Source organism: Amblyomma mixtum, chromosome 9, assembly GCF_055824585.1.
Source record: "Amblyomma mixtum isolate Tamu chromosome 9, ASM5582458v1, whole genome shotgun sequence".
NCBI classification, from domain to species: Eukaryota; Metazoa; Arthropoda; class Arachnida; order Ixodida; family Ixodidae; genus Amblyomma; species Amblyomma mixtum.
The window spans coordinates 91,559,268-91,572,051 of NC_143020.1; positions in this window are offsets into that span (position 1 = coordinate 91,559,268).

Sequence of the window (12,784 nt, forward strand, 5' to 3'; positions counted from 1 at the left end):
TTCGTTATGTATACCTGGAGAATTTTCGCAAGGACCTAACTTTCTCAGTGTGTTTACGTCTTCTTTGCATGAAAACAAACTTTGGGCAATGGAATAACAAAGCTAAGAACCTCACAGCGGCGTTCATAACGCTGTACTTATCCGCCGCATCAGCACCCGCCGCAGAGGTATGAAGGAGGATGACCTCTGTCGGCTCACGCAAGCTTTCCTCATTAGCAGGATAGTCTACTCCTACCCCTACTATCACCTCCGCCGGAAGGACGAGGAAGCTGTGAACAGCATTATACGTTCAGCGTACAAAGCGGCACTGGGGCTACCTCAGTACGCCAGCACACAGCACCTCCTCCAACTCGGCATCTACAACACGCTCACAGAACTCATAGAGGCACACAAGACCGCCCAAATCCACCGCCTCTCCCGCACTAAACACGGGCGGCTCATACTTGACCGTCTCAACATCAACCCCATAGGCGACGTCCACCCCACGACGCCCATTCCGATAGGGGTCTATAGCCGCCTAGTTATAAAACCAATCCCCAAAAACATGCTACCTGGCCGTCATGATACGCGCCGTCAGCTGAAAGCCCAAGCACTAGATGCCACATACCTTGCCGACGAACACGCAATATACGTAGATGCTGCACGGCAAAGTGCAAACACATACGTGGCTTGTGCAACCACGCCACAATCTACTCTCGTCACCGCCGCCACAGTAGTAGCTCACTCTCCGACAGCGGCAGAAGAAACCGCCATCGCGCTGGCCATCGCTGACCCACGTACCCGCACAGTCCTCAGCGACTCCAAAAGAGCAATACAAAATTACTCGGCAGGTGTTATCTGCCACCCCGCTGCACGCATCCTTCGCGGCTGCACTCCCGACCATAAGACCAACCTGGTCTGGGCACCCGCCCACGCGGGAAACTCTGGAAACGAAGGGGTCGACCGACTAGCCCGAGGACTAACCAACCGGGCGGCCGGCCCCACGGACCCAGACGCTCTTGCCGAGGCTCCCCAGACCTTTGCCGAAATTACCAACCTCCACAGAGAGATGAGACGCCAGTTCCCGCCTCCACACCCCGACTTGAATCGAGCGCAAGCCACCTTGCTCCGCAGGTTGCAGACACACTCCATCCTTAGCCATTCTAGGCTTTCACTCATCACAGACGGGGAATACGACCCCGTCTGCCAAAATTGTTACCAGGGAGAAATCGCCACCCAGGCGCACATCCTCTGGGGTTGCGCTCGAAATCCGCCCCCTAGAACATTACTGCCAGCTCCATCCGAGGAAGGATGGAACCAACTCCTCAGAAGGCCAGATAGGAGCGTCCAACTGGCACTCATTTTGTGGGCCCAGGAAGTCGCCCCCACCTGGGGGCCACACCAAGCCCACCTGCCCTAAATCCCGCCACTCTATGGCAATAAAGTTCAATAACACTTTTTGCTGCGCGAGTTGGTTCATTTTGCTTGAGTGGATGCTTGTAGCGCGACAAAAACAGACAAGGGACAGAAGACGAACGGGACAAGCGCTAACGGGACAAGAACGGGAGCGCTTGTCCCGTTCGTTGGTTGGTTGGTTTATGGGGTTCAACGTCCCAAAGCGACTAAGGCTATGAGAGACGCCGTAGTGGAGGGCTGCGGAAATTTCGACCACCTGGGGTTCTTTAACGTGCACTGACATCGCACAGTACACGGGCCTCGAATTTCTCCTCCAAAGAAATTCAACCGCCGCGGCCGGGATCGAACCCGCGTCTTTCGGGCCAGCAGCCGAGCACCATAGCCACTGAGCCACCGCGGCGGCTGCTTGTCCCGTTCGTCTTCTGTCCCTTGTCTGTTTTTTGTCGCGCTACAAGCATCCACTCAAGCTATGGCAATAAAGTTGTTTCTCTCTCTCTCTCTCTCTCTCTCTCTCTCTCTCCTGCGTTTCAGTACGCATTTCGACCAATGCAAAGCAGTAACCTCGTCTTTGTCGCAGCGCACGAGTAAATTTTTTTTTCTCTCGATCCCCTACTCTTAATTTTCCGGAGGCTGACGTGATTTGTGGCCGATGAATTTCATCACCAGGGAGGGAGCTTGCTAGATAGAGGCAGAACGGTACTGGAGACCAAGAACTTAGGTTTACGTACAACCAATATAAAATATTCGAAAAAAAAAACAATAGCTGTCACGTGGTTGGACCAAATGAGCAATCCGTTCGCTGCTGTCTCCCGTGTGGTGGTTCTTCCAAAAGCAAAAGGGAGAGAATGAACGCCTACAGCTTCCTTGCCTTCGGCTAGGCAGGAAACTACGACCACGCCTTTTCCCTCTACTACATGCAGAACTCGGGAGAAGCGCTCAGTAATTTCTTCGAAAAGCGAGACAGCACTTGCCTCCAAGTCATAAGTATCAACAGAGCAGCATGGCTGTCTAAGCGTCTCTCGGGTTACTCGCACGGTCCACGGATCCGGAGCCCTCAAAGCACCCCGCTGCAGCTCGTCAAGGAGACCTGAGTTGATCTGCTGATAACTTCACGCCTACTTGTGGGTTGCCCCTCCACTGTTCTGTTCTCCAGTCACCGCCCTAACAAGCGGAGGGCAGGCAAGAATGCACAAGGCGCGGGTATTCAAAGGCAGCAAGCTGTTACGTCGTCTCGTGGCCTGCTAAAGCGGCGTACAGCGCATTCCGTAGGTCGACGTGTCCACGCAGAAAATTTACAGCAATGGTGAACAAACCTCAGAATACAAGCTGATGGGCTCGTTACTTGGGTCAACTGAGAATGCCGATGGCACACTTTTGAAGTCAACAAGGCGGTACGAATGCGCGCGGCGATGATCTCGTGGCACTGAGCTCGTGGCTACGTAAACTCAGCACCTGTTTGTGCCCCGGCCACGGTCACATCTAGTATAGGGAGGTATACGGGGACACCGGAAACGAGCAGGGCGCGAACACTCGTCCAGGGAGTTGAACTCTGACGCCACCAACGCTAAAAACAACCTGCGGCATTCCTCGGAGGAAAAAGGAACGCAACCACTCGCCTAGACCAAGCTGCACAACTTCGTTTTTTTTTTGTTTATTTACAATATTGTAAGCTTATCTTGTGATGTTGCACTTCGACCCACTGATGCACATCGACGGTGTCAGTACACTAGCTACCACTCTTTCTGAACAGCCAGAACATCCTACATCTCAACCAAGCAAGCTGTTCATGAATATGTAGAAAATTCTTTGGAAGCTGTCTAGTGAAGGCGATGCGAAGCCAGTCGAAAGCCTTACAATGGCCAGCATGAAGTTCGGAAGAGTGGAACTGAATGTCCCCAGTGCCGCCGGATGCCCACCGGCGATACAATGGGCACAAGATTCCCCTGGCCTGGTGCTCGGCTTCTTTAGGGTGAAATACTTGGGAAATGGGTCTTTGACCCCACTTTGTGCAACGAAGAAACCTTGTGCCGTGTCGCTCTTTGACCTCTTATGGCCTTGCGGCATAAGAATTCATCGTCATCATCAAGAATGGAACTGAATGCTTCTATGAAGAGCAAGAGTGGCGAGTACACGTGCGAATTTAGTGCGCTTATGAAGAAAACAAAAAACACTTGGATTAAATCTAGCCATCGAAGAGTGCTGCCATGGCTTGGGCCTCCACAGAAAACGCTTCAGTATCTTTGGGACAATGGTGACTGAGAGAACGCCCTTCACGTAGCTCAGCTTTGTCTGCATTGAATAATAATGCTCTCCTCGGTATGCACAGAAGCAAACTCTCGTCACCAACTTCTTTTCGTAATAAATTGGCTTGTTTTTCCCGGATATTCGTTTCTATGAATAATCAACTTTATGGACACATTCACGGGGACATTATCATCACTATCAGCATCAGCCTGACTGCGCCCACTGCAGGGAAAAGGCCTCTCCCACGTCTCTCCAATTAACCCTGCACTTTGCCCGCTGCAGCCATCGTATGCCCGCCCACCTAACTTTATGCCGCCCCCTGCTACGTTTGTCTTCTCCTGGAATACACTCCGTTACCCTTAAGGACCAGCGGTTATCTTGCCTTCGCATTACATGCCCTCCCAAGCCCACTTCTTCCTCTTCATTGCAACTAGGATATCATTAACGTCCGTTTTTTCTCTCACCCACTCCGCCCGCTTCCAATCTCTTAACGTCACACCTATCATTTCTCTTTCCCTAGCTCGCTGCGTTGTCCTTAACTTAAGCTGAACTCTCTTTGTTAGCCTCTACGTTTCTGCCCCATAGGTGAGTACCGGTAAGATACACCTGTTATATACATTTCTCTTGAGGGATAACGGCAAACTGCCATTCATGATCTGAGAGAACGTGCCATATGCGCTCCACCCCATTCTTATTCTTCTAGTTATTTCCCTCTCATGATCTGGATCAGCGGCCACTACCTGCCCTAAGTAGAGCCATTCTCTTACCACTTCCAGCACCTCGCTACCAATTGCGAACTGCTGTTCCCTTGCCAGACTGTTGAACATTACTTTGGTTTTCTGCATGTTAATTCTAAGACCTACCGTTCTGCTTTGCAGCTCATCTCTTGAGAGACTGAGCAAGGCAATGTCATCAGTGAATCGCAGATTACTCAGGTATTCTCCATTAACTCTTCTCCCCAACTGTTCTCATTCCAGTCCCCGGAATACCTCCTGTAAGCAGGCAGTGAAGAGCATTGGCGAGATCGTATCTCCCTGCCTGACACCTTTCCTTATTAGAATTTCATTGCTGACCTTATGGAGAACTATGGTAGGTGTGCAATCGTTATAAATATCTTCCAATATTTTCACACAACACATTTCTACACCCTGATTCTGCAATGCCTGCATGATTACTGAGGTTTCTACTGAGTCGAATACTTTCTCCTAATCAATGAAGGCTATATATAGGGTTGATTATATTCTGCGCATTTATCTATCACCTGACTGATTGCGTGAATATGGTCTATTGTCGAGTATCCTTTACGAAAGCCTGCCTGATCATTTGGTTGATTGAAGACTAAGGTTGTCCTGACCCTATTAGCGATTACCTTAGTAAATACCTTGCAGGCAAAAGACAATAAGCAGATCGGTCTGTAATTCTTTAAGTCCCTGACGTCTCCTTTCTTATTAATTAAGATAATGTTAGCGTTTTTCCAAGCTCTAGGTACGCTCGAAGTCACAAGGCATTGCGTATACTGGGTGGCTAGTTTTTCGAGCACAATCTCTCCTCCATCCTTCAACAAATCTGCTGTTATCTGATCCTCACCAGCTGCTTTTCCTCTTGGCATTGCTCCTAAGGCTTTGTACTTCCTCCTTTGTTACTGATGGGATGTCCCATTGGTGTGCTCTACTGCCTCTCTCAGTAACATTCTGATTGCAATCGCTACTGTATAGATTTGTGAAGAACTGTTTGGCTACTTTAACTATCTTATCCATATTGCTAATGACAGTGCCCTCTTTTTCTCTTATCGCATAAATCTGGTTTTTACCTATGCCTAGAATTTCTCTTCACTGCTTTTAGGCTACCTCCGCTCTTCAGAGCATGCTCGATTTTCTCCATGTTAAACTTCCTGATGTCGGCTACCTTGCGCTTATTTATTAACTTCGACAGCTCTATTAGTTCTATTCTATCTATGGAGTTAGACGTCCTCATGCTTTGCCGTTTCTTAATCAGATCTTTACTCTCATGAGATAGCTTCCCGGAATTACGAGCCAGAACAAGGGAGAGGCCCCTCATCCATCGCTCACGGTGCCGGAGGCTGGCCTTCTTCGGCACATCCAAATGAATGCAGCTATCACCCCGTCTCGCCTCTTTCTCTATCGCTATCGATCAGACCCTTCCTGTCCCAACTGCCCCTGTATCTATGTGGACCTGGCTCATTGCCCTTCTATTGCCCGGCTGCTCAGCAGTCGGGTTCCTACCCCCCACCTTCTTTATCCATCACCACCTGGCTCGACTGGCTTGGCGCTGAAGGGGAGGCAGAACAGCGACTCCTGGTCGCCCAGGCGGTCGACATGCTCGGCCTGTAAATTTTGGCCGAATAAAGGTCTTGTACTACTACTACTACTACTAGGTTATGCGGGTGGAGATAAGAGTTCATTATATTTATATTTACTATTTATATGTATGGAACGAGAATACACGGAAATATTGTTCACGAATCGAAGGGAAGCACTCCGATTATACCTGAAAACCTGCGATTCTCTTGCTTTTTCGTTCTTTTTTTTTGTTAAATGAACGGCTGTATGTGTTAAAAGCTGCCGTAATTACGTCCCGCTGCTAATGTAGTCTGTGTAAATAATGCTATTTGTGAGGTTCTTGTTTAGTATTCTTTCAGTGGCTGCACAGATGGCGTAACATTCGGCAGTGAAGATGGAAGCACATTGCGGAAGCCTTACTATTTCATTCAAATTTCCTTGTGCCACTGTGCTTCCAACGTAAACATCTGTTTCTGAACCATCTGTACAAAAACCTCTGAAAGTACTGTACTTTTCCCCGAGCGCAAGAAGTTCTTCTATTACATGTTGCTTTGTGGTTTGTTTTTTTACGGAACTCTGCAAGAGTGAAATCACAGATTGCACGAAAATTGTACCAAGGGCCGCAGTGGATCTCGTCTTCGATCAATGCCAGGTAATGTGTCTTCTACGAAGATGTTTTGGCACATCTCTTCAAAACGCAAAAGCATGTGGCCTGGTAGTTTGCGGTTTATTGTTAAAAAGTATTCTAGAAGGGCACATTGTAACTATTTGGTGACAGACGTGTTTAGGTTGTGAACGAATTTCTAGAATATATTAACACGTAAGCATGGTTCTTCTGTCTGTAAATGATGGTTGGTTAGTTCCTACATCAAGACTATTTATGGGCAATTACCTGTAGGCGCCAGTGGAAAGTTATGTAATGGATCCACTCGTTTATGATACGATGGTCTCGCTGACCATGCAATATACATCCATAAACCAGAACAGAGCGTTCCACAGAGTGGTATATTGCTAAAAGACATGTCCTATCTGCCCCCCAGTGTTTTCGTGAAGGTACTTTGTGTATGCTCAAGGATCGGAAGGCTTTCTTATTCAGAGCCTTTATGAGAGGCTGGCAAGGGAGCTTTATGTCATACGTTATGCCTAGAAATTTATGTTGATCTTTTACGGGTAGCTCAGTTTCGTTCAGGTGTAGGGTGGAATCTGCCTTTAAGCCTCGTTTCAGAGAGAAAAAAAAATGGGCACTGTTTTCTCTAAAGAAAAGCGGAAACCATTTCTGTCTGTCCATGTTGTCAGTTTATTTCACTTGTTGGCACATTGGACGATGTGCAGCCCATCTGAAGAACGTCTACATAGAGTGAATACATAATGCACCTTGCAATTATTTTAATAACAGAGTTCTCCTTTACAACAAAAAGAGTTACGCTTAAAATACGCCCCTGTGGTAATCCATTTTACTTAATGAAATTCCTCGAAAGGGTTGAGCCTAGGCGTACATGGAATGAACGGTTAGATAAGAAGTCTTTTAGGCAGGTCAACATTCTGCCTCGGATGCCAAGCTCGGCAAGGTCTTGAATAATTCCGAACCTCTAGGTTGTGTCGTATGCCTTCTCTAAATCAAAAGAGACTGTAGTGTTGTTTGTGTACAAGAGCTTCCCGGACAGCATTTCAAGACGAACTAGGTGATCTGGAGTGGAGCATCCCTTTTTAAAACCACACTGACGGATGTCAAGAAGTTCGGAGGATAGAAGGACAAAAGTTTATCTCATATTCAGGACACTTTCAAAGTATTTTGAGAGGCAACCGGTAAGGGCTATGGGTCTATAATTGTTAGGAGAGGTTGGTGGCTTTCCTGGTTTAAGAAACTGCACAATAATAGTTTTTCTCCAGGCTTCGGGTACTTTCCCCAATGCCCAAAATTTGTTACAAAAAAGTCTTCAAAGTGTATCTACGACATATCTGGAGAGATAGGCTAGCATTTGATAATGTACCGCCTTTGTCAAAAGTAACCAGGCTGCATGGTTTGCTTCTAGCTTGTATAGTGGAGCCCATGGGGCTTTCCTAAAGATCAAAAGAGGTTGGAAGGTAAGAAGACACCCAGTCCTTACCTTTAACGACCATTACAGCTTCAGGGAAGCCGTAAGGGCTCCACTGCACGAGCTAGAAGCAAACCATCCAGCCTGGTTACTTTTGACAAAGACGGTACTTCATATGGGTCGGGTGCAGCCTTTTTATCGGTGGAAATTAGTTCATAGATTTCTTGAAGCGTGATTGAACTATTGCAAGGTTCATTTGTGCTGCCACTTGTTGTCAGTGTGTTTTTCAGCTGTGTTTTTGTATTTTAGGACTGTTTCTGTGTACTGTGACGAACTGGAAACTGCAGAAAAGTATTCACCCGAAATGCTTTCCTGTTCTATATCTGTCTGTACAGCAGGGGCTGTCAGAAGGCGAACTGTGAATGGGGAATAGCTGCCATTTATCTTTAGAGCTTTCTCCCATATGTGTTTTAATGTTGTTGAGCTGTTTATGACGACACATAATTTTGCCGAGAAGTTTTTGCGGCACTGTGACGGATACATCGGTCTTTCGCTCTAGCCTTCTTAACAGACCCGTGTACTGTGCGATGTCAGTGCACGTTAAAGAACCCCAGGTGGTCCCAATTTCCGGAGCCCTCCACTACGGCGTCTCTCATAGCCTCAGTCGCTTTGGGACGTTAAACCCCATAAAAAAAACCAAACCAAAGTTTGTTCAATTATCCTGCGTTGCATACCTACGGGAAAATCCCCAAGCATTCTTTTCTATCTTTCTAGCTTCCCTACGTTCTTGTATGCAATACTTTTTTACTCTGTTTTACTACTCCAGGGGACTGAGGGATGACTAGGCGCGCAGCGGTAATAGTACACGTCGTGAAAAGTTCGTTAAGGTTGTCTAAAACTGAGGTTGTCGGTAACTGTTTTTTTCTAGGCTGGCCTTTTCTCGGAACAGTGCCCTGTAGACGAGATGCAGCTTCCAACGTCATGATTTTGGTGGAGTGACTTCTAGTGAAGATGTTGATTAGTATAGGCAGATGATCACTTCCATGTGGGTTATCTAGGTCATCAAATTTTGTATCTAAAAATAGATGGCGAACTAAAAGATAAATCTATACAGCTCATTTGTCCTGAGCTAGGAGAACAACAGGTTGGTTTTCCAGTGTTTAATAGATAGAGGTCATTACACAGTGTAACATCCTCAATGAATTGTCCTCTAGTGTCAGTATTGTCAGTACCCTGAAAGCTGGAGTGCGCGTTAAAATCTCCAGATATTAGATATGGCTCTGGGTGCTGCTCCAAAAGGTCTTTTAATTCATGATTGCTTAGATTAACATGTCGCTCCAAGTGCACGCAGCATACCGTAAATGTTTTAAATGTTTGTAGGATGGCTGCCACAGTTTCTAATCTAGTTTTAAGCTTGTGTTCGCGAAATCCAACTCCATTTTTAACGATGATGGGAACGCCATCCGAACGTCTGCTAACCTGCTCTCGGTTGCGGCGGAAGATATTATAGTTTTTTTAGAATGTTTTCGTGCTTAGAGCCTAAGTTTGTACCTCGATCGCATGGCATTTGGAGAACGTTGGGACAGAGTAAAAGAAATAGAAAAGCGACAAGCTAGAACACACCAGGTTCTGGCACGCATCGTAGTTTCTTTGTATAGTGGACACCGTAGCGTAAAAGCCCATCGGCATTTCACTTTTCAAACGAAGCGCAGCCGTTTTAACGAAACGCTGGGCCGCGGTTTCGTTTTCTGTACGGAACCAACACGGAGGACTTGGTTCTCGGAGCGGCGAGAGTTGGCGCTGCGTATTTCGCATATCGCTATTAGGCATGCACATGAGTACGTCGGATGGCTGCCCTCACGATTTACGCACAGATGTGGTTCAAGTGTACAGTTGTCAGAATCATGTTCGTGTGAAGCATGCTTCGCGCAAGTCAGTTGGCTTCGGCAGCTCTGAGAGCTGTCGCCATACCGTTGGCACTGAAAGCAACGTCGTGGGTTTGGTATGTACTGCCCGAAGTGAAGTTTCATACAGCCGATTTCTACGGATTCTGGGAGTATATGCTTGATGCGAAAGTCAGGATGATGTGTTTCGTGGCTATTTCTTGGTCGCCTCTCCTCATTTTTATTCTCTACACGTTAGTCACGTTTTGTTCCTCTAGTCCTTCAAGAAGTACTTCTGTTACATGCCTAAGGCCGTCGTCTGCGTTAACTCCTCGCACTGTGTTCAAGGATCGGGGTGGGTTGAGTGTCACTGGTGTGTCTCCAAAAGAGGTGACTTCTGCTTACTTTTCGTGCTGGTGGTTGTACAGGATTACTAGTAGGAGGTCATCGTTTGCTGGTTTTTTTATCTTATAGCCCTGGCCTATGCTATCTGTGAAAGTTCTGGTGACAAGAAATGGTGTAATGCATCTAGCCGTTCTTCTCTGCGTGTTCAGAGTGCACTTCGTGGAACCGTTCTAAGCTGTTTTGGTTATTTGGGAAGAATTTTGCTGTCTCGGTGCGCCCTCTTTTGCAGCGGAGATCGGCGCTAAAAAATGAGAAGCCATAAAAAAGTTTTGGTGTTCAACAAAGGCGCCAGCCGCCCACCGCGGAGCCCAACATGGGGACTGGACGGGAGCCCTTAAAATGCCCTACGCACGCCAACTGCGCACCACCACTGTAACCTAATATGGCGCGAAACAGGGTCGTCCGCCACACAATGTTAGCCCTCGCCGCCGGGAAAAAAGGAAAAAAGGAAAAACCAAGAAGAGAGTAGGAGATAGGACAGTTCTAAGAAAGAAGATCAGAACGGCAAGCGACAGCAGATCGCAAACGGCCAACTACAAATCGCCCCCCCCCCCCCCCCCCCCCCCCCCCACTCCGAAGGGGAGATCGCACGACAGTGACCCTTCCGGTTTACGGCAACGTCTTAAGCGTGGGAAACGCTCGGGAGGTCATAATTGAATGTGTTCTAGGAAGGCGCCGGATAGACCCGTGTAGAACTCAACTCCGGGGTCAGTTTAGTTTGTTTTCTTTTTAATTTTAAGAGAGAGTGTAGTGTGCCCTATCAAAGTTGTAGGGCGGGACGCGCGCTTCGGAGAGCCAATCGCTTTTGTGGAGATCGCTCTGTGCATCGTATTTTGGAACTGATTTGATTACTTTTTTTAATGTGTTTTGAGGAAGAGTTAATAATACGATCAACATGGAAAGGGGCAGCACGCAACAAGGAATCAATTGTGTTGAGGCCGGCTGCTACTGGATGCTTCCTGTATTTGAGACGGACTTCGAGGTTTTAAGCCGAGCCCTGAAGAAAACAAAATTAGTTTGAGAATTGGTTCTAAGGAAAGGAAATGATGCAGTAACTGCATCACACATCTCGGTGGACAACCCGAAAAGCGCCGCAAAGGAAGGAATAAAGGTAGGAGTGGAACGGAGGTAGCCTAAAAGCAGTGAAGAAAAAACTACCCATAGGTAGATACTAGATGTATGCGCTAAGAGACAAAGAGGGAAATGTCATTAGCAATATATATCTTTTAACCACTCAAAATGCCCTTCTGAAACTTGCATTTGTGACTATTTTAGATCTGACGAAGATGTATCTCGGAGTGCTTTTATAGCTGCATGCATGAATTTTAAACATATGTATGTACGTAAGCTCCATTTGTTCAATGCTCTGTAACAATTTCTTGTACAATTTGCTTTTGCCTCCCTGCTTGGACCAAAAAGGTCTCCAGTATCATGTAAATAAAATAAATAAAAATATGAATAAGATAGTTAAAGTAGCCAGAAACAATACTAGCCACGAACATAACCTTCGCAAATGTGGCGCTACATCCAAGCCTTCTTAATAAGACACAATCAACGGCCCAGATCCAACTCGGCACTATACCGTCACCTCCGTTCTCCCTCCCCAACCGGGGCACTCCACAAGGAGCTCTTCTCTCCCACCTCTTATTTAATGTAACTCTAGCCCCGCTGGCCAAACAACTGACCAACATACCTGACCTCCACTCGGCAATATACGCCAACATCAACGAATGAAGGCTCCACAGGAGAGGCGCAAGACACCTTACAATTGGCAGTTGATATCATCACCTCGAACCTGACCAATATGGGCCTTATGTGCTCCCCGCACAAATCGGAACTGCTGATGATCAGACCACTTCCCCGGGATCCACGCATGCACCTCCGAATGTACGACGACCACATACCGCTGGTCCCCTGGAGTTGGTCAATAGACTCCTTGGACTCCAACGTCCTTGACTCCATAGGTCCTTGGACTGCACATACAGGATGCTTTGGATGCAACCTTCCCTGTACAACTCCTAGAGAAGCGAACCAAACAAATCGAGGGTCTTGTCCACAGTGTAGCCACATGCAACCATGGACTGTCGGAGAGGGAAACCTTTAATATGACAGACGCCCTCATCACCAGACACGACTTTTCACGTTCCTTACCGCTTTCTCACAAGACAAAGCTGATGCTTTTATTAGAAAGGCAATAATCTCAACGCTCCGCCTACCACAGTCGCTTAGCACAAATCACTACTCTCAACGGGCACCTACAAAACTATCTCGGAACTCCACGAAGCCAAACGAGACAACCAGATACTTCAACTAACCCGCACAGAAACCGGCCAACATCTCTTACGGCATCTTCGCCAGGCTCCAATCTACCTGCTCACCTGCCCCCAACTATCAAATCATTGCACCTGACATCCAGGGTCCAATGCGCATCAAACCTCTACCCAGAAATATGAGCCCCGAGCTACACGGGGCCAGACGCCAGGCACGAGCCTAGTATTACAACAAGCACTACAGAGGCAGA